The sequence below is a fragment of the Microcebus murinus genome, chromosome 10 (genome assembly GCF_040939455.1).
Source record: "Microcebus murinus isolate Inina chromosome 10, M.murinus_Inina_mat1.0, whole genome shotgun sequence".
Classification (NCBI taxonomy): Eukaryota; Metazoa; Chordata; class Mammalia; order Primates; family Cheirogaleidae; genus Microcebus; species Microcebus murinus.
Window position 1 is genome coordinate 27,316,331 of NC_134113.1, and position 27,056 is coordinate 27,343,386.

At 38.8% G+C, this 27,056-nt stretch overlaps 1 long non-coding RNA gene across 2 annotated transcripts in view; it reads left to right on the forward strand.

Annotated features, from left to right (window-relative positions):
• The first annotated feature begins 2,626 nt into the window (after positions 1–2,626).
• LOC105877055 (uncharacterized) overlaps positions 2,627–27,056 on the forward strand; it is a 51,327-nt gene continuing 26,897 nt past the window's right edge. For both annotated transcript variants that reach the window (XR_012921415.1, XR_012921416.1), the window contains exon 1: positions 2,627–11,734. This is a non-coding gene — a long non-coding RNA (uncharacterized LOC105877055). The remainder of the gene's footprint in view (positions 11,735–27,056) is intronic.

Sequence of the window (27,056 nt, forward strand, 5' to 3'; positions counted from 1 at the left end):
TTAGATGAAGTATCAGCAAACCATGGGCCAGTCTGTGGATTAAACCCAGCCCGCCACCTGGTTTGTATAGCCAATAAGCTAAGGAGAATTTTTATATTTTTAAATGATAGAAAATCAAAAGAAGACTATATTGTGACACATGATTAATTCTTCAAAATTCGAAGGTCAGTATCCATCAGTAAAGCATTTTTGGAACCCTACTACACAAGGTCATTTATGTATTCCCCATGCTGCTTTTGGGCTACAACAGTGGAATTGGGCAGTTGCTTCTGAGCCTGGTTGGGCTGCAAAACTTGAAATATTTACTCTCTGGTTCTTTAGAGAAAACATTCAATCCCTGCTCTAAGCTTTCTGCAGAGCTGAATGCATCCTTTTTGGCCATTTCTACAGTCCGAGGATAACTTTAGCTGGGTGAGAAGTTCTCCCCAATCCCAGTCTTTCCATTATCCTTGTCTGAGAAAAGTTGTTATTGCTACCAGCTACCATTCACCTTAGAATGGAACCAATCTTTGAAATCTTTCTAAAGCTTTCTTTCTGTACCCTGCGTCTATATGGTCAACTCCTATATTGGCCTTCAAACAAATATTTCAGGTTTGAAATGTCTCAAGGGTGTCTGTTCAGCTTGAGTGAAAATTTAAAAGATAAAAGGGGAAATCTGCTAAGGGTTCTTATTGTGACATTTTCACTTTCCGGACCCCTTCTGCCAATCCAGTGTTGAGTTCTCAGCCCAAGGTTACAAGCTTATCTGAGCCAACAGAAATGAATCTGCCTGTCCCACATTGGGTGTCTGGGTTTCTGTCCTGAGCTCTGCCTTTGTTAATTCCAGCAGTGTCTTTTTCACCAGATGTCGCTGACCACATTTTTGTTTCCTCCTTCTCCTGTTTATTGGGGGCTACTGGGCTTGTGATCTATAACTTTCTATCTACTTCATGACCTTGTTTTTGGACTCCAGCTTTCACAAGATTGTTGGCCGCAGCTATTCTGGGTCCATTAAATATGGAATCTTTCTTCATCAAAAGTAAACAGCAGTTGGCTCTGTATGGTGGATTATGGGTGACTGTTTTCCTCTTTGTGCTTTTCTATGTCTTCTAAGGGGAACATGTATTTCTTTTATATCAAAGAGGAAAAAAGTTTACAAAAAGATGCTAAAAATACTAGTATAGTAGTAATGTCTACTTACTGATGAGTGTCTAAACTCCTTCCTCCTGCCAGCTGTGGTGGTGCATGCCTACAGTCCCAACTACTTGGGAAGGTGAGGCAAGAGGATCCTTTGAGGCCAGGAGTTCCATACCATCCTGAGCAACATAGCAAGACCTCCATCTCTAAATAAATAAATAAATAAATAAAATAAATAATAATAATAATGATAAAATAAATCCCTTCCTCTCTTCCACTTCTTATTGAAGAGTGCCCAGACATGTGTAGATAGCATTTAAATCAATGAAACTAGATAAATAAACTATCTTATATTACTCCATTAAAAAAATTATGTTTGTGAGGGAGAGAGAAGTGTTTAAGAGTGTATTGCATTTGCATTAAAAAAACCCCTGGACTTCTGGTTTCTAGTCCAGCATATAAGGACAAGTAAAGAAGCTGAACAAAGACAACCGCGCCCCCCGCCCTCCCTGCCCCCCCCTTGGAAAAAAAAAACACCCTGGAATGACACTTAACAACTTGTTGATAGTAGTTATCTCTGTAAGTAGATTTGGGGGTAATGGGTAATTTTACTTTATATTAAGCTTGTTGGTTTGTGTTAGATTTTAATTGTGATTATGTATTACATTTGTAATGATAAAAATATTTGGAAATAATTTATAAATTCCAATCTCACATATATTTCCACAGACCTTTGAGTATCCCTTGGTCCCACCTATATCTGTTATTAATCAGCCTCTACTCCTACTCCTCCCTCAGCAAGAAACCCTACTCTCAGCCTCTGTTTCTCTCACCATGAAACATTTGGAAAATGCTAGTGACATAGCTCATCTGGGATGGGTAAAGGCAGTTAAACTTCCTTTATGGCTTCAGACTTATTGGGCTATGCATAAAAAGGCTTTTTCTACTCCAAGACTGTAAAAAAAAAATATGCTATTTTTTTCCTAATATTTTGTTATTTGTGTTTATAATATTGTACAATTTCTAATCCACTTGGAATTTATTTGTATATAAATTGTGAGGTAGTATTCTGATATAGAATATTTGACCCTACCATTTTGTAATCAACATATATTAAAGCTGCAGTTACAACTACACATAGTAAAATAAGTAATTAACTAGTTGCTTCCAAAAGAAGAGCAGTTTTTTGAGAAATTTATATCTACAGTATTTGACTTGATAAAAAACAACAGTCATAGAAGGAAACTAAGAGTGGCAGAAGCTTTAACTGATAAGATTTAATAAAGATAAAATAATTTGCTGTAAACCATAATAAGATTTACATGGAAAAAAATCTTGGTCTTAATGAAAATAATTTCAGGAAGATAAAATGGAAATAGTGATAATTAGAAATGTTTTAATTATGCTGTATAGAAGATTGGTCAAGTTAAAATAAAATTGACTTAACTTCCCAAAATTTCTTAAAGCAAATCCATCAGTGTTGGTAAATTATAATTTAAAAAAAATTGTTTGAGCTGAGCATAGTTACATAGTAATTACATATATGTAATCCCACTATGCCAGCTCAAACAATTTTTTTTAAATTATAATTTACCAACACTGATGGATTTGCTTTAAGAAATTTTGGGAAGTTAAGACTCTTGAGAGGCTGAGGCAGGAAGATCAGTTAGGAATTTGGGACCAGTCTGGGCAACAGCATGAGACTTCATCTCTAAAAAAAAAAAAAAAAAAAAAAAGTGAAAAAAAATGTGCTTGTACTGGTAAAACCAGACCAAAATAGTCTTGGGCCAAATCTATGGAGTCAATTTGTTCCTTTTCTGTGGAGATCATACTTTATTTTTCTAAATGAGTTGTTTATTATTCTGACACCATTTATGTAGGCATTAATCAATCCTTTCTCAACTGAGTTGAAATGAACCTTTTTAATTTACTGAGTTCACATAGTTGGGTCTATGTCTGGACTCTGTTTTATTTCTGTGATCTGCTTGACTAATATGCACTGTTTTTAATTATTGAAGATTTAAAGTAGCATTGATAACTAGTTGAGTAAGCTCCATTCTCCTCCATTAGAAATATTTTCCAACATTTTGTTAGCTGTTCTCTCACATTCATTCTTCCATGGAACTTTAGCATAGTTGGCTAAATAGAACAGATTTGTAATAAATCATTGACAAAATGCATAATGTAGACATTTTAGTTTTAATATCCTACCTTTAATTTTTTTTGACATCTTGGTTTGATTTGGTATGTATAGATATATAGATATGTGTATATATTCCCCATGTTTGGTTTTTAGCTTTTAAATTAATCAAATTTATCTATTTTAGTTTTGGTTTCAGATCCTGTTCTTATTTTGAGCCCTTTATGATCCTTTGTTGTTCATCCTTTTGAAGATAATTTTAGTTAGTATAGTTGGCTATTATCTGTTTGTTTCCAAAAATGATTAATCCTGAAAGCCCAAGCACGCCTGCTGCTCTAATATGATATAATTTTGGCACCCATTTGGAAGTAAAAATGGCAAAGATGGTTTATTTTTTTCCCCTAAAATTCATTATATACTCTGAGTGTTGATGAAGGGCCAAGAAGTTTAAATGGCCTTACTAGCGGGATTTCCCCATGTCTTCTTTCTCCAAAGAATAAGAATCTATTATTTATCTTGTCCTTTGCCGTGTCCTCTAAATTCTTGGATGAAATTCACAAGGAGCTTTTAGAGTCTACCTCCCCCTTTGATGATAGTCGATGATTTGAATTTGCATTTTAATGCATTTCCTAAGGGGAGAGCCTTAACCTTCACAAAGTTTTACTTTATGAATTTGATACGAGATAACGACCAATTCTTTGAACTATCTCTTGCTTACATGTCACTTGTTTATGGTTTATTTTTGGATTAATCACATCATCTTTGGTTTCCTATGGGTTTTGTTTTGTTTTTTTTCAGACTACCTTTTATATACTATTCATATGTTATAAAAGCAGAAATTTGCTCTAATTTATAATTCTATCTTCAGTGTATAAAAGAATGCCTGACACAGAGTAGGTACCCGGTGAATACTTTTGATTGATGAACTTGTGTATCTTTGTTTCCAAACACAACTTTTGAAGAATGCCAGGTTATCCAAATTAGCTATTTGCCCAGATGCCATTACCAGAGATCTGACACAAATGTGACACAAAACCTCTCACTCTTCTTATTCCCAAACTCTGGTATTGGTGTACTCCTCTTCATAATGGTAAGGCTCAAACCTTTTCATTCATCTGTGAGCTTCTTCTTTTCTGTCTCTCTCTTCCCCTCCCTCACATCACATCCATATCCATTTAGCCATCAGATTTGCTGATTCTGCTTTACAGTGTTTCTATGCCCGTTCAGTTCTCTCAGTTCCCACTGCCCTAGTTCAGAGTCTTGCTCTCTCTTGTCTATTACAATTGCCTCTAATTATTATCCCTTCCTTCCAGGGCTGTCGCTACTCCCCCACTGTGCCAATGCTTGTTTTTTGTTTTTTTTTTCTTTTTTTGGGGGGGATTTCAGGAATGGGTTTTCTTTTTCTTTTTTTATTTTTTATTTTAGCATATTATGGGGGTACAAGTGTTAAAGTTACATATATTGCCCATGTCCTCCCTCCCCCCTCGAGTAAGAGCTTCAAGCGCGTCCCCAAACGTTGCACATCTTACTTGCTATGGTTGTATATACCCATCCCCTCCTCCCCACTCCCACCTGCCTGACACCCGATAAATGTTACTCCTATATATCCACTTAGGTGTTGATCCATTAATACTAATTTGCTGGTGAGTACATGTGGCGCTTGTTTTTCCATTCTTGAGATACTTCACTTAGTAGAATGGGTCCCAGCTCTATCCAGGAATATACAAGAGGTGCTATATCACCGTTGTTTCTTAAAGCTGAATAGTACTCCATGGTATACATATACCACATTTTATTAATCCACTCATGAATTGATGGGCACTTGGGTTGTTTCCACAACTTTGCAATTGTGAATTGTGCTGCTATAAACATTCGAGTGCAGGTGTCTTTTTCATAAAGTGACTTTTGATCTTTTGGGTAGATGCCCAGTAGTGGAATTGCTGGATCAAATGGTAGATCTACTTGTATCGCTTTGAGGTATCTCCATATTGCTTTCCACAGAGGTTGCTTCCAGAACAATAGTCCTTAAATAGGTCTGACCCCTGTCACGATGTGCCTGCTATGATTTCTCCTTGCCTGTTCCAGAATGTGCAAGGCCCAGTCATCATTCCCAGTTTAATCTGCATCCTACCTGCCATGCATGTCATTCCCCAGCCCGGACAGTGTGCTGTCCATCCCTGGGCACATCTGCAGTCTTTGTGCTGCTGTTCTTTGTTCCATCTCTCTGTGCTTCAGCCACAGGCACCTGCTCTCAAATGGATTGTCATCCACAACCTCTTCCACCACAGTTTTCCAGCAGTGCCCTCCCCAGCTTATCTTCCACCTGCACTTGACTGTATAATTGTCACTCATTCTCCAGCTCTCACTCCTAAATCACTTCTCAGGGAAGCCTTCCATGATCCATCACTCCTGTTTCCTATCTCTGTGCTAGGTCAGATACTAGGTCACCATCATATCTCTGGCTCATAATTACACACATATTTGTGAGATCATTTGATTAAGGGCTCTCTCCCTCACTTTATTCAAACTCTGTGAATAAAGAGACTTGGACCACTTTGTCTACCCTTGTATGCCCTGTACCCAGCACAGGAGTACACACTAAATACCTAATGGATGAATGCATCGATGTTTATAAAAGCCTTGGTCATAAAGCTTTCCCCATCTCCTCTCAGAAACTGTCCAAGATCCCGAATTTTGAATTCCTCTCTCTTTCCTCCAATCTCATAGCACTTACCTCTTCCTCAGTAAGTGGTAGCTCCTAGAGAGTAGTTATATCAGGAGAATGGTCAGATTTATGTGTAAGTATAAGCACTAATGTGAGTCTTTGTTCACAAGAGTGAGTAATAATGGTTTGTAAAAGTTGAAATCTTGGTTATATTTGAAATGTCTTATGATTATAGCTTAATCTTTGCCAGTCAATTCACAAACGTGTGAGGGTGTTAATCAGGGAGACTGGGATGGAATGTGTGATGCATGCAATGGGAATCCACACCTACCAGTAGAAATCCATGCTCAGGTGCTGGTGTAGGAAGATGATATCACCTAACTTGATAATCTTGTTAATAAATTCTAGCAGATAATAACCAGGAAATGGCAGGAAATAATGATTAACTAATCTATGTTTATCCTGTCAACTGCACTCTGCCTGGGAACATAAATCCTCAAGGAAAAATGTGGCCTTTGTTTATTTAAATTTGCTCTCACAAAGGAAAGGAAATGCATAAGTTTTACCAAGGCTGCAGGTTTATTGCTTTTAATTCTACTCAATACAAAATGAGTTGTCCTTCAGCCTTGTTTTGCCAAGTTTCCATTTGGACTAATAGATGGGCTATTTCAAAAAGCAGTGTTCAAAAAGTGATATAACACCATTAGCTTTGGACTGTCAAAGAGGGTCTGGAGAATTTCTTGGGAACTATGTGTTGATTTAAAGTCACAGGGAAGAACTTGAGGAGGAAAAGGAAAAGCTATGGTTATGCTCTACCCTGGAACTGCCAAGGAAGTTGTTATTAATGGGATCTTACAGGCTGTATTACAGGTTATTTTCTTATCTCAACCATTAGAAAGGAACTGGGGATAGGTTTTAATAACAGAAAATATACCCATTTATCTTTCTTGCTGTTGCAGAATGCACGAAAACTCCTAAGAGGGATCATCTATCTTGAGTCAGACAAGGTGCTTTCCTGATCTCTGTGGGTGCTCAGGTGCAAATTACTGAATTTGATAAAACAGCACTTAGGATGTTTCTTAATTGTTTTGTTGAAAAATGGGGGACTTCCTAAAGGTAGAAGTATACTTCTCCTCTGCCTAACAGTAAGAGTTTGAAGAAGGAAAAGTCAATCTCCAGTGCTGTAGAAGAAAAAGCTGAGGTATTTGGGATTTCAGGGAACCCTGTTAGTGGGGAGTTAGGATCTATAGATCAGAAAGAAAGATAATGAGATCATTGTCAGGTTCTGGGACTTCTGTACTTGTCTATATTTGTTATTGTGGTCACTGTCTATCCTCATCATAAATACAAGCAAAATGCTTTAAATGAGAATCATTTGTGGATAGATATGGTAAATTAATTTATCTGCTCAACCAATTTTTATTGAGTGACTACTCTATGCCACGGATTCTTCCAGAGACTGGGAATATGGCAGTGAACGTGGGCAAAGATCTGTGAGTTCATTGACCTGACATTCTAGTGGGAGACAGATGAGAAAGGAAGTAAATAAAATATAGAGTTTTGGATGCTGATAAGAGGGGGAAAGATGCTGAACAGAGGGGGAAAGAAAAGGAAGGAGGGTAGAAAATATTGAAGGTGAGGGTTGTAATTATAAATATAATGGTCAGGAAATGCTTCATTGATAAGCATTTCATTTAACTGTTTCACTTAAATCAAGATCTTAAAGAAGGCATAGAGCTAACTGTGGTTATTTGGGGGGAAGAGCGTTCCAGGCAGAGGAATAGCAAGTTCAAAAGTGACTTTCTGAGACTAGGTTAGAAAAGGAATTTATTTGTTCAATTTATCTAAAAACTCAAGTGCTCGAGTTTGGCTTCAGACATGGGCTGATAAAGGGATTAAGAAAACATTCTCTTCTCTGCTTTCCCTTGTGTGTGGGTTTCATTCCTACCCAGGTCCTTTTGTGGCTGTAGAAAAGCTATAATGTCTCTGGTTCTTACATTTTACACTTCAACTCTGTGTTTAAAATGAAGGTCTTTGTGTCGGCAGTACCAGTAAAAATCTTCTTTTCTTTTCTTTTTGCTCTGTTTGAGTCATGGCTTATTTCTGAACCAATCACTGTGGTCAGAGCAAATGCCATGTGCTGATTGTTTTATGTTTTTGTCACTTACTTTATCAGAAAGGCATAGACTGAGAGAGCATGTGCATGTCTGTTTTGGTGGAAGGACAGGAGGCAGGGGTTCCCCCGAGGAAAACTGAGGCACCAAGAGAAGGGTAAATGGACTTTTGGATAGCAAAAACAGCAAGAGTCTATCACACCATGTTTATTTTAGCTTAAATATGATTCTTGACAGAGCTGGATCTATCACAAACTTGCTGGGAAAAGCACTGCATCTCAATTGAATCCAGTTTATTTTTCTCTAAAATGAAGAGGATGAACTCATGATCTTTAAGATTGCATCCTAATTTACACTCTATGACTCAGTGTGTTATTTTAGAGTATTTTTAAAAATAGTAAATCAAAAAAATCAGAATTACAAATACAGTCTGTTGAAGGGAAGAAAAATGAAATATTTTGTTTTTATTATGGTTGATATGTGGCATAAGGGCTAGCCTGAACCACTGAGTGTAGACTTAAATTGCAAGTGTCTTAAAAGCTGTTGTGATTAATCCCAGATGGCTCTGAACTCATTTACTGTTTCCTCTACTTGATAAACTATAGGAAGAGAGAGGCAAAGAAGGCTATGTATCAGGAGCTCTGCTGGGTCAATGTCCAACCAGGAGACATAGTTGTAAGACTTTCTTGAGGAGCATATTTTACAATGCTTTCTATGTCTGGATCGGAGAGTGGAGGCTTCACACTCTTTTGTATTGGCCTCTGTGACATTGTAAAAATACAAGCATAGGATATCTTGAAGTTAGAAACCTCTTAGGATTCATTTCTTGGACTTTCAGTATTGCACAGCCCTTCCTTAGTGGTGGATCGGATGAAAAGTGGCCAAAGTGAATGGCCACTCCCACATGCAGCATCTTGAGCTTCAGGCTCTCCTGAGAGCTGTTATTTCCAACAACAACAAATGACATTTACAAACAAATATATTCCCTATGTTTCATATCAGAGCTCAGAATTTTATATTAAATTTGTAGATGTGTATGTCTGACACTTGGCATTATATCTGAGAAAAGGGTATCTCCTTCAAACTTCGCCATGTGGGCAACATCTAAGATACCTCCACGTACAATGTCCATGTGTCAGGAACAGTGCAGTTAGGTAGCCCAAGACCTACTTCTGTACATAATCTCTCAGAAATGTCTGTGCCTTCAGCACAATGCACAAAGATTATTCTTCCACATCAGATTATTCTTCTTCTATGACAGATTCAGAGATTTATACACTCTTGGACTTCATAACAAAATCAAGGTAAATTTATATCCAGTCTTAGGAGGTCTTCAGGGTGCCATGAAGACCATTTGTTTTTCTCCAGGAAGCCTTTGTTTCAACTTGGAAGGGCAATATTATAGTCCTCCAGGAGGAGGTGGGGTTCCTTGAAACTCCCTCCCCTACCCATCCAAAATATTCTCCTTACCATAGATTTTACATGGCTGACTTGACTTACCAGAGTGATAGTTGTCTTTGAAATGTTTCCTAAAATAATTCATATTTCATAATCTCTTATAGTATACTATGATCACATATTATTACCATACTCTGTTATCATATGCTCTTAGCCAATAAGCACAGACCCAGCCAATGAGAACTATTCTGGACTTCCTGAGTTGAGTGTGTCTGCAATATGTGTTGTTTATTCCACTGCAGTCTCTCTGCCATCAATGTATGTTCTTTTCATGGCTCACAAAATAGCAATAGACTTGCTGCAAAGAAAGAAAGAAAGAAATTTACAATAGATGTAAATAATGTAAATTTTGTCAAGAGAATTAGAAAGCTGGGAGAAAGATTTACAAAAGACATATCTGATAAAGGACTGCTATCCACAATATACAAAGAATGCTTAAAACTCAACAATAAGAAAACAAACAATACAAGGAAAAAAATAGGCAAAATACCTGAACAGACACTGCACCAAAGAAGATACACATAGCAAATAAGCATATACTCAACATCTTATGTCATTAGGGAATTTCAAATTAGAATAACAATGGCATAACACTATACGGCTATTAGAATGGACAAAATTTAAAACACTAGCAACATCAAATGCTGGTGTAGATGTGGAGCAATAGGAACTCATTGCTAGTGGGAATGAAAAATAATACAGCCACTTTAGAAGACAGGTTGGGCAGTTTTTACAAAACTAAACACACTCTTACCATATGATTTGTATGATCCAACAATCATACTCCTTAATGTTTACCCAACAGAATTGAAAACTGATGTCCACACAAAAACCTGCAGACAAATGTTTATAGAAGCTTTATGCATAATTGCCAAAATTTGAAAGCAACCAATATGTTTTTCAGTAGGTGAATGAATAAATAAACTGTGGAATATCCAGACAATGCACTATTATTCAGTGCTAAAAACATATGAACTATCAAGCCATGAAAAGACAGGGAGGAAATCTTAGATACATACTACCAAGTGAAAGAGGCCAATTTGAAAAGGCTACATACTGTGTGGTTCCACATGTATGGCATCTGGAAAAGGCAAAACAATGGAGACAATAAAAAGATTAGTGGATTGCCAGAGGTTAGGTGAGAAGGAAGGATAAGTAGAGCACAGAGGATTTTTAGGGCAGTAAAATTACTCCATATGATACCATGAAGGTGGATACACATAGCACATCTGTCCAAATCCACAGAAAGTATGACACTGAGAGTGAACTGTAAATTATGGACATTGGGTGAAGATGTGTCAATGTAGTTTCATCAATTATACCAAATGTACCACTCTGGTGTAGGATGTTGGTAGTGGGGAAAGCTGTGCATGTTTGGGAGCAGGTGGATTAGGAGAACTCTCTGTGCTTTCCACTTAATTATGCTGGGATCCTAAACATGCTGTCAAAATAAAGCCTATTTTAAAAATGCAAGCTTTATGGTTTTCAGAGGTGCCTGCATGTGGAAGTTTTTTGATATTATAAAGGGCTTCATTGCCAGAGCCTTGAAAAGACTAACATTCAGCTCCACGGAAGGGAGAGGAAAGGAACCACACTGGCAAGGCTTCCGGGGACCATAAGGAGCCCTTGCTAATGGCTCTCTGCAAGGGCTGTGCTGTGTGGTACCAGCCTGCGCAGAGCTTTTCAGTTAGCAAGCAAGTTTTCCTGCCTGTTCCCTGCGTCTGCTTCTCGAAGACTAGAGAAGGAAAGTGGAGAGGGATGCTTCTCACCTGAGTCTCTAAAAGGCTTTCATTGAAGATAATCCCCTTCCCTTAGCAGAGAGGGGCCAGCTCTGAGGGAGGACGCTCAGGAGCAGCTGAAGCCGTGTTTACCAGCACAGCTGCCGCAGCCGCAAGAATCTACTCCCTGCTGCCACCGGCCCTGCCCCTTGCTGGCTGAACAAGGAGAAGGGTGTACTGAGTGACTTTGGCTCATAATTATGGTAATGGCTAACATCTAATGATTTGTGCGAGGCAGAACACTAAGTGTTTTACATGGATCATCTCAATCCTCAAAAGAATAGCAGCTACTAGTGCTTACTATATGTCGGGCACTGGTCTCAGAGCTTTAGATATGTCATACTAATTTAATCATGAAGAGAAGCTAAGGAGAGCCTCCCACTATTTTTCCTGTTTTACAGATGAAGAAACTGAGGCTTAGACAAACTGAAGAACTTGCCCGATGTCACATAGCTGCTAAGAGGTATGTGTAGTCAGTAATTAAATTAAAGGATAACATGACTCTAGAATAGTCTTTTAATCATTGCTGTGTAGTTGATGCATTATAATTTTGTGTATCTCTAAAATATTTTCTAAAAATAAAATGTATGTAAAAATCATTACAGGACACTGAATACTTGTTTATGCCCCATGTTCTTAGTGTACCATGTGTTCTTGGCTAATGAGCGCTAGCACAATAGACTGTACCTTACATTCTTAATTAATCTAGGTGATTGTATTGTGATTGTGATTGTTAAAGTTTAGAACAGAAAGCTCAAGTCCAGGTTGGAGAATTGGCGGGAGCAGTGGGGAGGGTGGGGAGGCTATCCAAAGAGACTTTACAGGTTGCCATAATCCTAGAGAGTTTTCCTAGTTGAGGAACTGGCTTACACACCTGCAGAAATCTGATTTGGTCAGCCTACTGGAAGACGTAGCTTCTCTGGAACGGGCTCCTAGAAACTATAGTAAAAACCAGAACACCAATTTACCAATATGCGGTAAGAATTATAACTGTCAGGGGACCTGGGCTCTCTCATCTTTGGGTCATAACAGGCTTTCCTGGTAGACAGGATCTACAGAAAGTCAAATTACAATTAAAATTAAGCTGCAGCGTGAATATGGGATCAGACCAAGGAAGTTTGGTCTATGATGCAAATATTCAAAGGTTACAGTAGCTGGAGACGTTCAACTTCTTTGCAGGGAAAATGTCCCACCCAGGAGCAGCTAGCTTGAATCTTTGAAATTGAGTCAAAAAAGTGGCCGGTGTATTCTCTTCCCTGGATAGAACTTGCTCCTATGAATTATTAAGATGTAAGCAAGAGAAAAATCCCAAACAAAGTACATGTTTATTTTTAATTCATGGAAAAGTCTGGCATAATATTCCATTGTGTCAGAGACCATGTTCCCTTTACATCTTGTGATTTTGCCCTGCATGGCCTCAATCTTAGTGTCTGAGACAGTGGTGTTCATGTTTTTGAAGGAGGCTGAAGAAAGAGAGAGCAAAGCACATACACATGCTTCTTTAAGGCAAGCTCCTGGAAGCCACCACGTGACACTTTGGCCTATATTCCATGGTCCAGAATTTAATCTCATGACCCACCTACATGCAAGGAGATCTGGAAAATGAAGTCTCTATCCTGCATAGCCAAATGCTCTGCCAAAAATCAGAGTCTTCATCAGCGTGGACAGGAGAGACAGTGGATATTGGCATGAGAGGTAAGGGTCCATTGTCTGGGACTGAAGTCCCAAGGCTTAGACCCCAGCTGTCATCATGCCAGGCGGAGGTGAATGCTTCCCCATCCATGGACATAGATGTAGCCAATCCTGCTGCTATCTTGCCACATCCGAGCAGTACAACTGCAAGGCTTGGGAGTGATCCTCAAGCCACTAAAGCTGAGCGGAGAGGACAGTCCTGGAGTCCAGCTTCTTCCATTCCATATTGCTATTTTTTTCCCATGCCCCTGATCAAGTAAGGAAAGGGTTTAATTCTAATTAGTTAAAGAGCCACCCCACCCAAGAATTGGAGTCTCCCTCCTGGAGTCTGATAGCCAGTCCTTTCAATTTGCTATATGACATCCCATAATATGGCAAGCAAAAGAATATCACACAAGCTGCTACCGCTGATCTTCCTGTGAGTTCGCCTCCCTATAATGCAGTTCCACTGAGTCTCATGTGAACTCTTCCACTGTCTGCCCTTGTTTGCAGGACATGGGAAGAGTTTTGGCCATACGCAGCGTAGGATTACTATAATCTCTCTGACTTCCTTTTTTCTATGTGTATACCACTGTTCCATGTCCCTTCTGTACAACATCTCCTTTCCTGTGTACCAAAATGCTTCTCAATGCTACACTCTGGTCTTGCTGTGCTGGGGCAGCCTCTCTCCATTCTCATCCTGTAAGTGTCATTTTTTCCTCTTTTTCAGTTTATTTTGGGTCACGTGATTATACTGTTTTTGTAACAGAAAAAAAAACCAGTTATGATAAAGAAAAACATTAGGGAAAATACTGCTTGAGATTTCTATGCTTTAGAAGCAGGATGGTCAGCCTATCCCATCACTTCTTTCTACGTTGGTTTAGCATTGACATAATGATTAAGAAATATGTAATGTTTAAACCTAGTATTTATGTAAGGAAGAACTACTTACTGATTGTGCATTTGGACATAGTAGTATGCAAGAAAATTCTTAAAGTTTGTTTTCTGGCATTGAAGAACTAAGTATTTCGTTTTTTAAGTATTTATTTTTTTTAAGTATTTATTTCTCTGTCCAAGTGAAAGCTTTTTATATTCCAGCAATTTAACTATCTCCCACAGCAGGAAACTAAAAGGCACCTGAGAAGTCACAATATGTAACTAGGGGAATGGTAAGGAATTAAAATTAGCAAATAAGGTGTTTTTCTGTGATCCATCTTTCTGCATGTTTCACCAGCTGCTTTGGAAACACTGAATTCCTCTTGTTACCACATGACCTCGTGCAATAAGAAGAGTAAATTGCAATAGTTTTAAACAAGAATGGAGAAGAAAAGTCATAACTAGACAAGAAATATCTCTGGTAATAACAAAGGAAATCCTCAGAAATTTTCTACTTGCCCCAAAGTACGTTACTTTCTGAGCTATATCTCACTGAAAATCTGCCTTTGATGGAAAAAGTAAACACTGTTTCAAAGCTAACCACATTGGTGTCTTAGACTACATAGCTCCTCTTCTTTAAAAATGTTTGGAAATGAGGACATTTTACTATCTAACTAGAAATACCAAATCAGAATGCAGATATTTTATTGTCTTAGAATTTGATATCTTTCATAAAAGAGTTTCTAATAAGACTTCTGATTGTGGAATTTTACTGTTTGGAGAAAAAATGAAAATTAGACATACAACTAGAAGTCCCATAAGTGAAATAAATGTCATTTAAATCCATTTCTGCCTGTTCTTTTTTACTTCCTTAGATGTATTAAGTGCTTTCTTCTGCTTCATTTTTTTTTTTTTTTTTTTTTTTTCCAGAGACAGAGTTTCTCTCTGTTGCCCAGGCTGGAGTGCAGTGGTGCAATAATAGCTCACTGTAGCCTTCAACTCCTGTACTCAAGTGGTCCTCCTGCCTCCGCCTCCCAAGTAACTGAGGCTAAAGACATGCACCACCATGCACAGCTAATTAAAAACTTTTTTTGTAGAGATGGGGGTCTCATTATGTTGCCTAGGCCATTCTCTAACTCCTGGCCTCAAGCAATCCTCCAGTCTTGGCCTCCCAAAGTGATAGGATTACAGGCATGAATTACTGTGCCTGCCCCTGCTTCATTCTTATTTGCTTTCCCTTTTATTCTGTTCTGTTTTCCTTCTCTATTGGAGCTAGATTGGACTCATGGTCTCTAATTTTAGTATAAATCTCTCATCCCTTCCACCCAAACCACTCTATACATAATTGCCAGAATATTCCTCCTTAAGCACCAGGGCATTCTATATAATAGTCTCCATGGTCTGATCCAAGTTTTCCTTACCACCTGCATCTCCTGCTACTCCCCTCTTGTCCCCTGAGGCCAATCATACCAAGTTACTTGCTAGCCCCCAAAATTGCCATTCCCACATTTGTACCATTATGTGGCTTTCCCTCTGTCCAGAGCACACCTGCTCCCCGGCAGAACTCCGTTCATCCTTCAGTCCTAAAGCCAAGCTCCCCATTCTGATTCCTCCAGCCTCTCTTCTGTGGAACTATGGTACTCTGGACATACCTCGATCTTGGTGCAATAGGTACATATTTCAGCTCACAGGTTTTTCTGTTGCCTAATTTAATTTACATTTGAAACTCTCATTCTACCTCTTATTACCTAAGCTCAAGTAAATCAGAATACTTTTCCTTCCTATCATTTCTCTGGGATTCTCTAGCCCCAAAGCATATGGGGCAGGGCATAAAGGGTATGTGCTCTTGGTCGTCATCTGTCTTTGCTGGCCTTGCTGGCCTCCACTTGATGTCTCCTCCAGGCCATTGTCTTCCCTGGTCCTTTGGTTGTTGGTCCAGACAGGTGACTATAATATCACTCTCATTCCCATCTTTGAAGGGCCCTCATATTCAGCAAAACTCCCTGCTTTGATGCCCTTCCTGGGCATACAGAATTTATATTCCTAGGCTGTGCTGGAAGATGGGAATGTTCAGGGTGCTAAGACCTGTCTCTTTCTGGACTGCTTTCAGAAACACGAGACCATTCTGTTAACCCACAGAGGCCATGGAAGGCCCCATCCTCCTAGATGCAGCATGCTATTATTTCTTTGCTGGGTTCTGAATGCTTCTCCAGGGATCCACAAAGGATGAATGCATAAATTCGTCTGCCCTGGGAGCTCTTCATTTTATTCAAAGGTCCCGGCATTCTCCCTTCTGCTGCACGCAGACCCTTCTTATAGACCTGGCTGCATCTAATTTCCTCTCTGTTTATTCCTACTCTTCCTCCTTCCCACACTCTAAGGAAGCATCATCTAGTAGACCGTGGGATGGGTGGCGGGTGGGAGGAGGCATATGAGAAGCCTCCATCTAACTCATTTTGTCATCTCTGAGTTCCCTTGGAGCTTGGTTTTTGAAACTCAAAAGTTTTTACTCTGCTTTTTGCTAGAATACCCTCTTGGCAAAGGAACCCATAATACTGAAATGGGGCAAAAACATGGAGTTCTGAATAAGAAATGATGTTATTATTTCAAAATATCATACCACTGCAATAGTACTTTACATATTGCTTTAAAATAGATCATTTATTTTTCTCCTTTACTAGACTGTGAGCTTACATTTTACTTTTATTATTCTCTAAATCATGGCATAGCCCCAGAGAAAAGATGAAAGGTTCTGATTTACCTGAACTTAGGTATCTCTAACAGGTAGAATGAGGCTTCCAAATACAAATTAAATTCAGCAACAACAACAAAAAATTATATGAGCCGAAATATGTACCAACTACATTAAATCAGGGTATGTCCAGGGTCCCATGATGGCACAGTGCAGAGCAGAGAGTAGAAGCATGATGTCTAATAAATGGATTAATCAATTATACAATTAATGCGAACAGCTTTCATTTATCCAACGCTTACCATGTTCCAGGTACAAAGCCAGTCTTCTCAACTATTTTACAAGAAAGCGTCGTTTCCTCCATTTATACTTGAAGTAAACAACTGAGGCTCAGAGAGGTAACTCTTTTGTCCCAAATCAAACAGCTAGTGAGGAGCAAATTTGGAATCCTAATCCAGGTTATGGGTCTGTTCAATCTCAAATCCTTAATTGTTTCATCTGGCCCGTATTATATAGTCAATTTTGTTGAACATATGAGGTGCTTATAGATGCAAGATACAGTGTGAACTATGTCTGTGTGTATGAATGTATGTATGTACATATGTGTATAGGTATGTATATGGTATATGTGTATGTATGAAGTCCCTTACTTTCTAGAGAATTAAATGTATTTTCCAACCACCAAAAAAGATTGTTTAAATATATATATATATATATATATATATTTTTTTTTTTTTTTGCTGTGCTATATTTAGAATTTTGGTGTAGTCATTTTCTGTGAGGCTTATTGATTCATCTAATATTTATTGCCTCATTTATTAATAAAAGCAGGATTCAATCTCACCATTTACACATGGAATCTAGGTATATTTATGCCAAATGATGTATTTCTCATTTAAGCCATTTAGGCATTGGTGGAGATGAAGAAAAGAATGTTTGTGCAACTTACATGGGGATAAATATTTGCTTTTTGTACTGCCTGGCAAGATGATGGCAATAATTTTTTACAAATGGGATATGTGATTGTATATTCCAAGCAGCTTGTTTATATTTCCCCCCAGGGTTTAACTTTCTTAGATGTCTAAAATACTCTGAGGGGAGGGAGGGAATGCCATAAATTTTTACAATCAGACATTGCCTCTATTTCCCAGACACATTCAATGCACCTTCTGTTGGGTAATTGGAATCCAAGAAGTAACATGGAGTGTTTTAACAAAACGTGAATGAGCTGTATTTATAATGGAATGGCAGAGATTTGCAAACCCCAACTATTTATGTGAGAACAAGTGATAAAAGGACACAATGAGAGATCAGAGTATGTTGACTCAGTTGTAGAATTTGGCATTCGACACATTAAACATCGGTTAATGTGAGTAAATATTTCCAGAACACTGGTCTCACACCCTTTCTATTTCTGGGGTAGAGAGTTCCACTACACTTTTCTGGTAATGCACTTCTTTTTTTGGGGGGGGGGCTGCTTCTAGTGCTAGTGGTAAACTGCATCATTAAAAACAAGCTGTAAAAAAAGTATCTCAGAGTGGTATTATGTTGTTTTTCCTTTCTATTTTGGGTTAATTTAATGGGAAAGGGGCTTGATTTTAGCCTAGTGAGCCCTGTGTCAGATTTCTGACCTCCAGAACTATAAGATGATAAATTTTGTTGTTTTAACCCAGTAAGTTTATAGTAATTTGTTATAGTAGCAATAGAGAACTAATACACTTCTGTTGTTAAAATTGTAAAAGGCTTTAAAAAATATATCATTAACATTAATATGCAAAAATTTAAAAATTTTACATAATTATGACCCCTCAGAAAATGTCTATAAATCCTCCAAGGGTCCTTGGGTCCAAGAGTGAGAAAAATGACCGTATTTAAATATTTAAGAAGAAATAGATGGGAGATGCCACAGATTTTTTTTATCTGTGCTTTTGTTGGGTAGCTGTGTAAATTCCTTAATTCATTGCTTTGAATTTGATGGGCTTATTTTGTGAAATAGATATCTTTCCCCATATGCCAAGCCACTTTTCCTTATAGTTATTTAAACTCCTCATCTCTCAGCACTCAGATTACCAATAGTAGCCTATAAATGATGCATCATGGCCTTTAGTAATGCATTTTATAATAACAAGAAGCTGTGCATTTTTTTTGCATAATTCAAAGTTTTCCTGTTTAGTATTAAAATAGCAGATTGGTTTATCTGCAGTGAGAGTCTTTCATCTAATAAAAATGTAGCTGGTTTTTCTTAGTAATACTTTGAACTCTAACTGTGTTATCTCCTGGAATATTTCATTTGTACCATGTGGAAAAATATGCACACCATTCAGGCAATACTGCTGTCTTCTCTCTGTCTAAATTTACTGATAAATAGATTAAAGAAAAGAGAGAGAGAGAGAGAAAGAGAGAATATATATAATGGATCACGAATGGATTTTGAGAGGTTACCTCTTTCTTCAGGCAGGACTCTATCTAAGGGATTCTGAACAGATAAATATCTATCCTAGGGATGGAAATGAAAATTTTTTCCCCCTAAGGGAGCCCTAAATATATTTCAGTTGGCTCATTTGCATGAGCCATTTACATTGATTTTCATGAGCCATTCCTAGGTCTATTATTCATATAACCCTTGACTTAACAAAACCCCTCTCCTTCTCATTCTTTCTCTCTTTCCCTTATTTATTATTCATTCAATTCATATTGAGTGTCTACTCTGGGAATGGTCCTTTGCAAGGCAGTACGAGAATCTCTGAGAAATAAAGTACATAGTCCTACCCCAAATAACTTACAATCTACTGGGGAAGCCAGGGTGTGAGTCGAAGGAAAGGTTGAATGACTATGCAAGGAATATTTATAAGACTTGAGGGTGAAGTGCAAATGAAGGATAGCATAGCACTCTGGGAGGCCAAGGCAGGAGGATGGCTTGAGTTTAGGAGTTCGACACTAGTCTGAGTAAGAGTGAGAGCCTGTCTCTACAAAAAAATAGAAAAAATTAGTCGGGCATGTTGGCACATGCCTATAGTCCCACATAATTGGGAGGCTGAGGCAGGAGGATCACTCGAGCCTAGAGGTTTGAGGTTGCAGTGAGCTATGATGACGCCACTGCACTCTAGTGGGGGTGACAAAGGTAGACTGTGTCTCAAACAAAAACAAAAACAAAGCAAAACCAAAATCAAAACAAAACAAAGGAAGGATAACAATAGATGAGTATGGGTAATGGTGATGTTGGAATAAGCATCATTGAGTACCTACTATATGTCAGACCCCTGAGTATGTTCTATTTTAACCCTCCACAAACTTTTGAAAGGAAGATTTTTATCCCCATCTATTAATTACAAAATATTGAACTCAGTATTCAAAATGAATCAGCTTTATCTGAGTCTAAAATTCATGCTCATTTCATTGGACTTGCAATTACAGAAGGAAGCACTCCCTGTAGACCGAACTGTTTCTAGAGGAAGTAGTGCTTGTGAGATTCACTTATCAAGCATCCACGCAGTGCCGGGCACTTGCTAGGTCTATTCTCCCATTTAAAAAATGAGGAAACTGAGGCACAGAGAGTCTGAATAACTTGCCCAAGGGCAATTTAAGAAAATGGAAGAGCCATGATATGAGTCCAGATTGTCTGATTCCTAACACAGTGCTGCCTCCTGAGCACCGTGCTGGATGTCAGAGATAGAATGTTGAGTGGCACAAGGAGGTCTTTTCAGTCCCTACAGAATAACACGGAAAGGAAAAAATTCAACAGGTTATACCATGAAGTGTGATAACTATTTTGACAGGGGAGATAGAATGCTGTGAGGATACAGGAAAGTGTTTCCAACCTAGACAAGAAAAAAGCAGAGAATGCTTCCCAAAGTGAGGATCTTTAAAGTCAAAATCTGAGGGATGAGTAGAAGATAGCTAGGTGAGGAAGAAAGGAGCCTACGAAATTAGTCAACAAAATCACGGCTTGTACCCTTCACTCAGGATTGGTTCAGAAATCAGCCGATTGCCTTTATTAACCCTTCCCACAGATAATCCATTTGGTTCACTCCTTAACTTCATTTAGGGCCTGACTCAGATATCACCTTCTTTCCAAACCACCCTATTTAAGGTTACACCACACCCCCTATACTACCAATTTCTCTCTATGACATCCTTATAGCTACATATTTTGTTTATTTATTGTTTTTTATTGCTTGTTCCTTCCCTCTAGAATATATGCTCCATGAGAACAACAAAAAATTTTTTTTCTGTTCTGTCCACTGCTATATTTTAAGCACCCAGGCCAGTGTTTATGACGTGGTGGGCTCTCCATAAATACTCGGTGAGTGAATGTTGAGTGGATGGATTAAAATCTCCACGAATTCATGACTTCATGGTTGCTGTCCCATGTGACTCAGACATACTTTCCTCCAGGTGCTCTCGATGGCAGCTTCCCAATGCCCTTCCTAGTAATAAGTCATGTCCCATTCCAGATGCTCTGGGAGCCCCAGGCTGTGTGGTGGGCAGTCACTGAGTGCTTTTTATCTCCCTAAACTCTATAAACCACACATACAGAATTTTCTCCCACTTTGTATGGGGCAGTGGATCTTAGTTTTAGTTTCTATCAATCACATGAGCACTGACGAAGACTCTTGCCTGGAGAAGACTTTAGTCAGGCTCCTTTGAACTTTCTTCTCAACTAGGCTTCTCATTTGGGCTGTTGAGCTTAGTTTTTGCAAAAGATCCTGCCAAGTCATTTATCATGAGTCTCCGATCCTTAGTAATTTTTCAGGTATTGACCCCCCCCCACACACTGTCTTCCTTGACTATAAACCTCCAGCTGTTTCTGCTGTAATTTGGAGTTGAGTTCAGTCTCTCTCCCCATTGCAATAGTTTGTCCTCTATTGCAATAGTTTTGAAAAATACCTTTTTTGCTACAATTAACAAGTATTTGATGCAATATTTTTTCTTTAATGACATTCTCCTTTTAATTTTTTTCCTTCAAAGAAATTTGTTTCTAGATCTTTTTGAATTTGGTGGGTTTATTTTGTGAAATAGAGATCTTTCCCCATATGCCAAGACACTTTCCATTATACTTCAGTCAGTCCTTTAAAACTCATCCCTGTGGTACATTCCTGTGTCATATTGTTTGTTACACCAAAATTTAATGATACACTTTCTTCTTTTTGCTTAATTGGTAAGACCTTTGGCTTTTGGTTGACTATATAGGTTTAAATTTAACAGCATACTATTAAAAATATTTAACATATTAGAGCTACCAAATATATATGGTTTTGTCTAAGTCCATAAGACTCTATTATTTTCTCAGTCTAGTTATTCAGATGGAGGTATTGAAGCAGAGAATACAACGCTTGTTTTCTCATGATTGCAAAGGAATCCAAAGGCCTTAGAGGCAAGAGTAATTCACTTGATCAGAGACAGACAGACAGGCAGACAAAGTAGAATGAGTATGTTAGGAACCTGACCAGGAAACTGCAGAGCAAGGAGTTGTCAAAGACACTTGTAATTTTCTTGTCCTAGTGATGTACTACCAAGGTGAAAAGAGTTTGGTTATGGTCACTATCTGACTTTGGAGGTAGTTTTTGGAATCTTTGATTAACCAGGTAAAGTCCATCTATGTGGCATTGTTATGGCTATTATGCCAGGAGAGGAATAGCACACTAGAAATAAAAACTGGAAAGAAAACTCGAAGTTAATGTCTAGTTTCTGCCTACCAGATGTGACTAGACCTTCTGCACAGTGATGGCCGTATCTAGAGCAGGCTGAGAGGACCAAGGTAGAACAGCAACCTGCTTCCTGCTATCACTTCTATTCCAGCCCTTGGACATACATCAAGCCTAATTTGGAATTTTTCTGGCAGCAGAAACATGTATTTAAGGCTCTTTTTAGGTGGATTATTTCTTGTTTCTCCAATATGAATTCAGGAAAAAAGCATAAGATCTATTTATGAACCTTTTGATCAATAAATTAGCTGTTTCCTTGGTCTTTGAGCAGATAATTAATGTGGAGTTGCTGAAGACCAAATATGCAATTCTGAATAAAATATTCAAGAGGTTTCAGGTTTCATAACTGTTGAATTTGGGGATGATTGTTTCCATGTGTTTCTACTGATGAATCAACCTATAGTCATTTCATAGTTTCGTGAAAAACATTTTTTTTTTATTTTCACAGTTTCTTTTTCTATTACATTTGTGTTTTTCCTCATCCCACATAAAAGCTTCTATTCCCTAAGAGAGCTCACGAATGAGAAAGAAGAGAGGAAAAAGCAATGGAGTGTGAGCACAGAATCAATTGGGAGAAGTCCCAAGGATCTACTCACGAGAAGGAATAACAAGGGCGGAGTGCACAGTAGGAGCAAGGAGTTGCTGAGTCACGTAGAGACTAGTGTTCCCACACTAGGATAAGGAGATCTTGGCAGACAGACAAGGATTTGTCTGAAAGTATTTTCTGGTGTCACTGGAATGCCTAAACCACTCCCTCCAGACATACAATAACATGACGTCGGCGACTCAACTCTTAAGATTCTTCCTTTTGACTCATGTCCTGACTGCCCCATAAAGATCATTTCATGAATGGTTTGTCTGTAGTTCATAAAGAGACAGGCAAAACATTTGAATAGAATAAGGTAGCTTGCAGAATTAGTGAATTAATTCAACACATATTTGTTGAAAACTGCCCACTATGTATCAGGCATGTTTTTTTTCTAGGCATTAGGGATAGGGGTATAGGTCTCTGCTCCATGGAGCTTACAGTCTAGTGGTGGGTGGGGAGTGGTGAAGACAGACATACAGTAGATAAACCAATAAACAAATGTGATGATTTCTGATGGTAATGTTTTACCAAGGAATTAGACCTGGGGTTTATGACTGAAAGAAATGAAGGGAAGGTAGAGGTGGAGCATTCCAAATGGAGGGAACACCACGTGCAAAAATGTAAGTAGCAGATGAGGACGGCTTCCATCCTTTCCTCCTTAGCCTCAAAAGCTTCTAGGAATCATGACCAAAGATCTGACGTCACCAAGAGGGCCCTCCAGTCAGCTAGGTGTTTCAAATCTAGGAAAGTACAAAGGCTCCTAGGCAGCATGGTCCCAACCTAAGGAGAAAGAGGTCGATTATGCAGAATCATAATTTACATTGTGTCTTCTTTTGTCATCTTTGCTATTTTATGTCCCTTCCCAATGTCTACTTGCTTCTAGAATGATCTCATTGTTAGGGGCATCTGCATCCACAGTCCCATGGAAATGCTGAATAAAAGTATTTGAGCAACCTCTGCAAATAACTTTGAGAAATGATACCAAAATTACACTGGACTTAGAAAAACTATGCTATGCTATGGGATGATGAGTTTTAGTACATTAAGCCAGTGATTCTCAACTGAGGGTGATTTTGCCCCCTACCTCAGTGCTCCCCAGAAGGCATTTGGCAATGTCTGGAGAAATTTGTGATGGTTACAACCCAAGGCATGAGGCATCTAGTGAATAAGGCCAGATATGCCGGTAAGCATGTGACAGTGCACAGGACAGTCCCCCAAAACAGAGAATTAGCCAGTCTTGCATTTAATTTTGACTCAAAGATCATGTACTTCTCACCAGCATGAATTTGATCCACCATAGCAGTCTCCAATGTTGTCAGAGTAGAGTAAGTTTGGTGTTTCTTGAGATTGCTAATCTTCTGGATCCATTCTTGGTGTTCAAATCCAGCTCTCTGACTTAGTAGATGTGTTTCTGGATGTGTGTGTGTGACCCTGAGCAAGGTACTTAACATTCTGTCTCCATTATCCTTATCTGTAAAATAGAGATAATAATTGTCCCTACCTCATAAAGTTATTTTGAGGAAAATGTGAAGTGATGCATTTGGTTATTAACAAGGCCTGACATACAATGATCATTCCATAAATGTTAAATATGATTATTATTTTTTTCTGGTGCAGTGGCCTGCTTTCGGGAAGTGTGATTGGTAAATAACAGAAGATTTGGTTGGAGGTCACTTCCATTAGCATATCCTGTCCCACAAATTCAGTTTCCCTCCTTTGTCAATTAGCTGTCAGGTGTCCTGCTTGGGATAGGGAGATGGGTGACAAATATGGTAGTTTTCTCCTTGGGCACATCAACCTTTTGACCCCAGAGAAAAGCAGTAGACACATTTGTCTTTTGCTTGAAAATAGAGCTGCTGTTTTAAAACCTCGGTAGAGGATCTTGGCTAGTTGAAATGTGCATGTGTCATCGTTAAACTGTTTGCTTCAGCTGATTCCCGAAGCATGGTGCAAACTGAATTTGAATCATCTCTGGTATCTGCTAGAAGGCTTACTAGACAGCTTTTGGGGACGAGCCCCAAAGTGAGTAAGGAAGTGCAGTCTGTTGCTGGGCAAGGAAGGGTATTTGAAACTGGCTTGGTTCAGAAGCAGTGGCTACCTCTAAAGTGTCCTTGTCAGAGGTGTGATTAGCGTGACCAGTCAAGTGGCAAAGATTGCCTTTCAATAGCACGTGTTATCTGGCAGAAGAAGCCTTTATCACAGGGGCAACAGCTTCCAGTAGCTCTTTCTAGATCTGTCCAGAGGCTCAGGTTTTCTTAATTGACAGACCAAGATCTTAACCTTTCATTAACGCCATGCTTATGCAACATTGTTTTCTGTGATTTTTTGTCATAACTGGAAAGGAATGAATCTTTCCTATGTTTGGATATTTTTCTTAGATTCCTGCCATCTTTTCAAAGCTTATTGACATGGAACAGTTGAAACCCCACTGTCATATTTGAATTTCCTACTCCCTGAGAATAGTGATTTAAGAGGCTCAGCTCATATAGGAAAAGTCTCTGAGGAAATTGAGCAGAGATATGAGAAATAAATTGTTATTTATTTATAATCAAATTCATTCCTCTTTAATAAATTTTATATTAGAAGCTGCCAAATCTAGTTTCAGCTTCCTGTTCCTCCCCCAACCTGGACACAGAACCATTTCATTCAACTACCCCTTCCAGTGACTGATTTTTTGCCAGGGACTCCCAGCATGCACTGCCATCTGTTCACCTCTCAGCTGTTTGAACCCACCTTTCTTCCTAAATTGATGCTAAAATGCATCTTCCAAATGCCAGTCTTTTTGGCTAGTCCTTTAGGCAACCGCTAACTCCAACCTAATTCCAAGTATTAGGATCCATCCGCTATTCTCTAGGAAGAAACAACAGCAACACAGCCAGGAAACAAAACCTGTCTAAATGTATGGCCCAAATCAGCAGCTTAAAAACAATGCTGAAGGCCAGGCATGGTGGCTCACGCCTGTAATTCTAGTGCTTGAGAGGCCGAGGCAGGTGGATCGCTTGAGGTCAGGAGTTCAAGACCAGCCTGAGAAAGAGCGAAACGCTGTCTCTACTAAAAAAATAGAAAGAAATTAGCTGGACAACTAAAAATACATATAGAAAAAATTAGCCGGGCATGGTGGCTCATGCCTGTAGCCCCAGCCACCAGGGAGGCTGAGGCAGAAGGATCGCTTGAGCCCAGGAGTTTGAGGTTGCTGTGAGCTAGGCTAACACATGGCACTCTAGCCTGGGCAACAGAGTGAGACTCTGTCTCAAACACACACACACACACACACACACACACACACACACACACACAGTGCTTCAGTCTTGAAGTGTGCCTCACAAGCAGAATATCAGAATCTAATTAGGTTATTTGATATCAGATATCATATCTGAAGGACCCTCCAGAGGCAAATCCTTTTTCTATTCTTTCCTTCAACTGCTGTTGGACCAGCCAGGCCCAAGAGTGCTCAGCTCAAGCCCTTTGGGGAGACCCATTCCCTTTTTTTCATTTGGCCCTTGGGTAGAATTAGCCACTTATGGTTATGTTGGATGCTTCTTATGAATATCTCTTTCAAAATTAGAGAAGACAGGATTGAAGGAGAGAAAACAATATTCTATTTGAATATTTCTTCTATCTCTTTTGGAGACACTGAGCAGATCAATGTGTGTGAAGAAATGTGTGTCATTGTAGGAGGTGACAAGGAGGAAACCTAAGTGCATTAGTTACCTGGGGCTGCTGTAACATAGCACAGATGGTCTCTGACGTACAATGATCCCATTTACTATTTTTCAACTTTAAAATGATGCAAAAGCAATAGGCATTCAATACCCGTATCCTGATAAATCCATCGTAAATTGAAAATATTGTGATGCAACCCTGTTGTAAATTGAGGAGCATCTTTACCACCAACTGGGTGGCTTAGACAACAGAAATGTATTGACTCATGGTTCTGGAGCAAAAGTCAAAGATCAAGGTGTTGGCAGATTTGGCTCCTTCTGAAGCCTATGAGGGAAAATCTGTTCCATGTCTCTCTCCCAGTGCCTGGGGATTTTCTGTCAATCTTTGGCATTCTTTGACTTTAGATGCATCACCCCAACTTCTGTCTTCATGTTTACATGGCATTCTTCCTGTGTGTGTGTGTCTTCTTCTGTGTCCAAATTTCCCCATTGTATAAGGATACAGTCCTAGGGTAGATTAGAGCCCACCCTAATGACTTCATCTTAACTCTATCATCTGCAAAGACCCTATTTCCAAATAAGGCTACCTT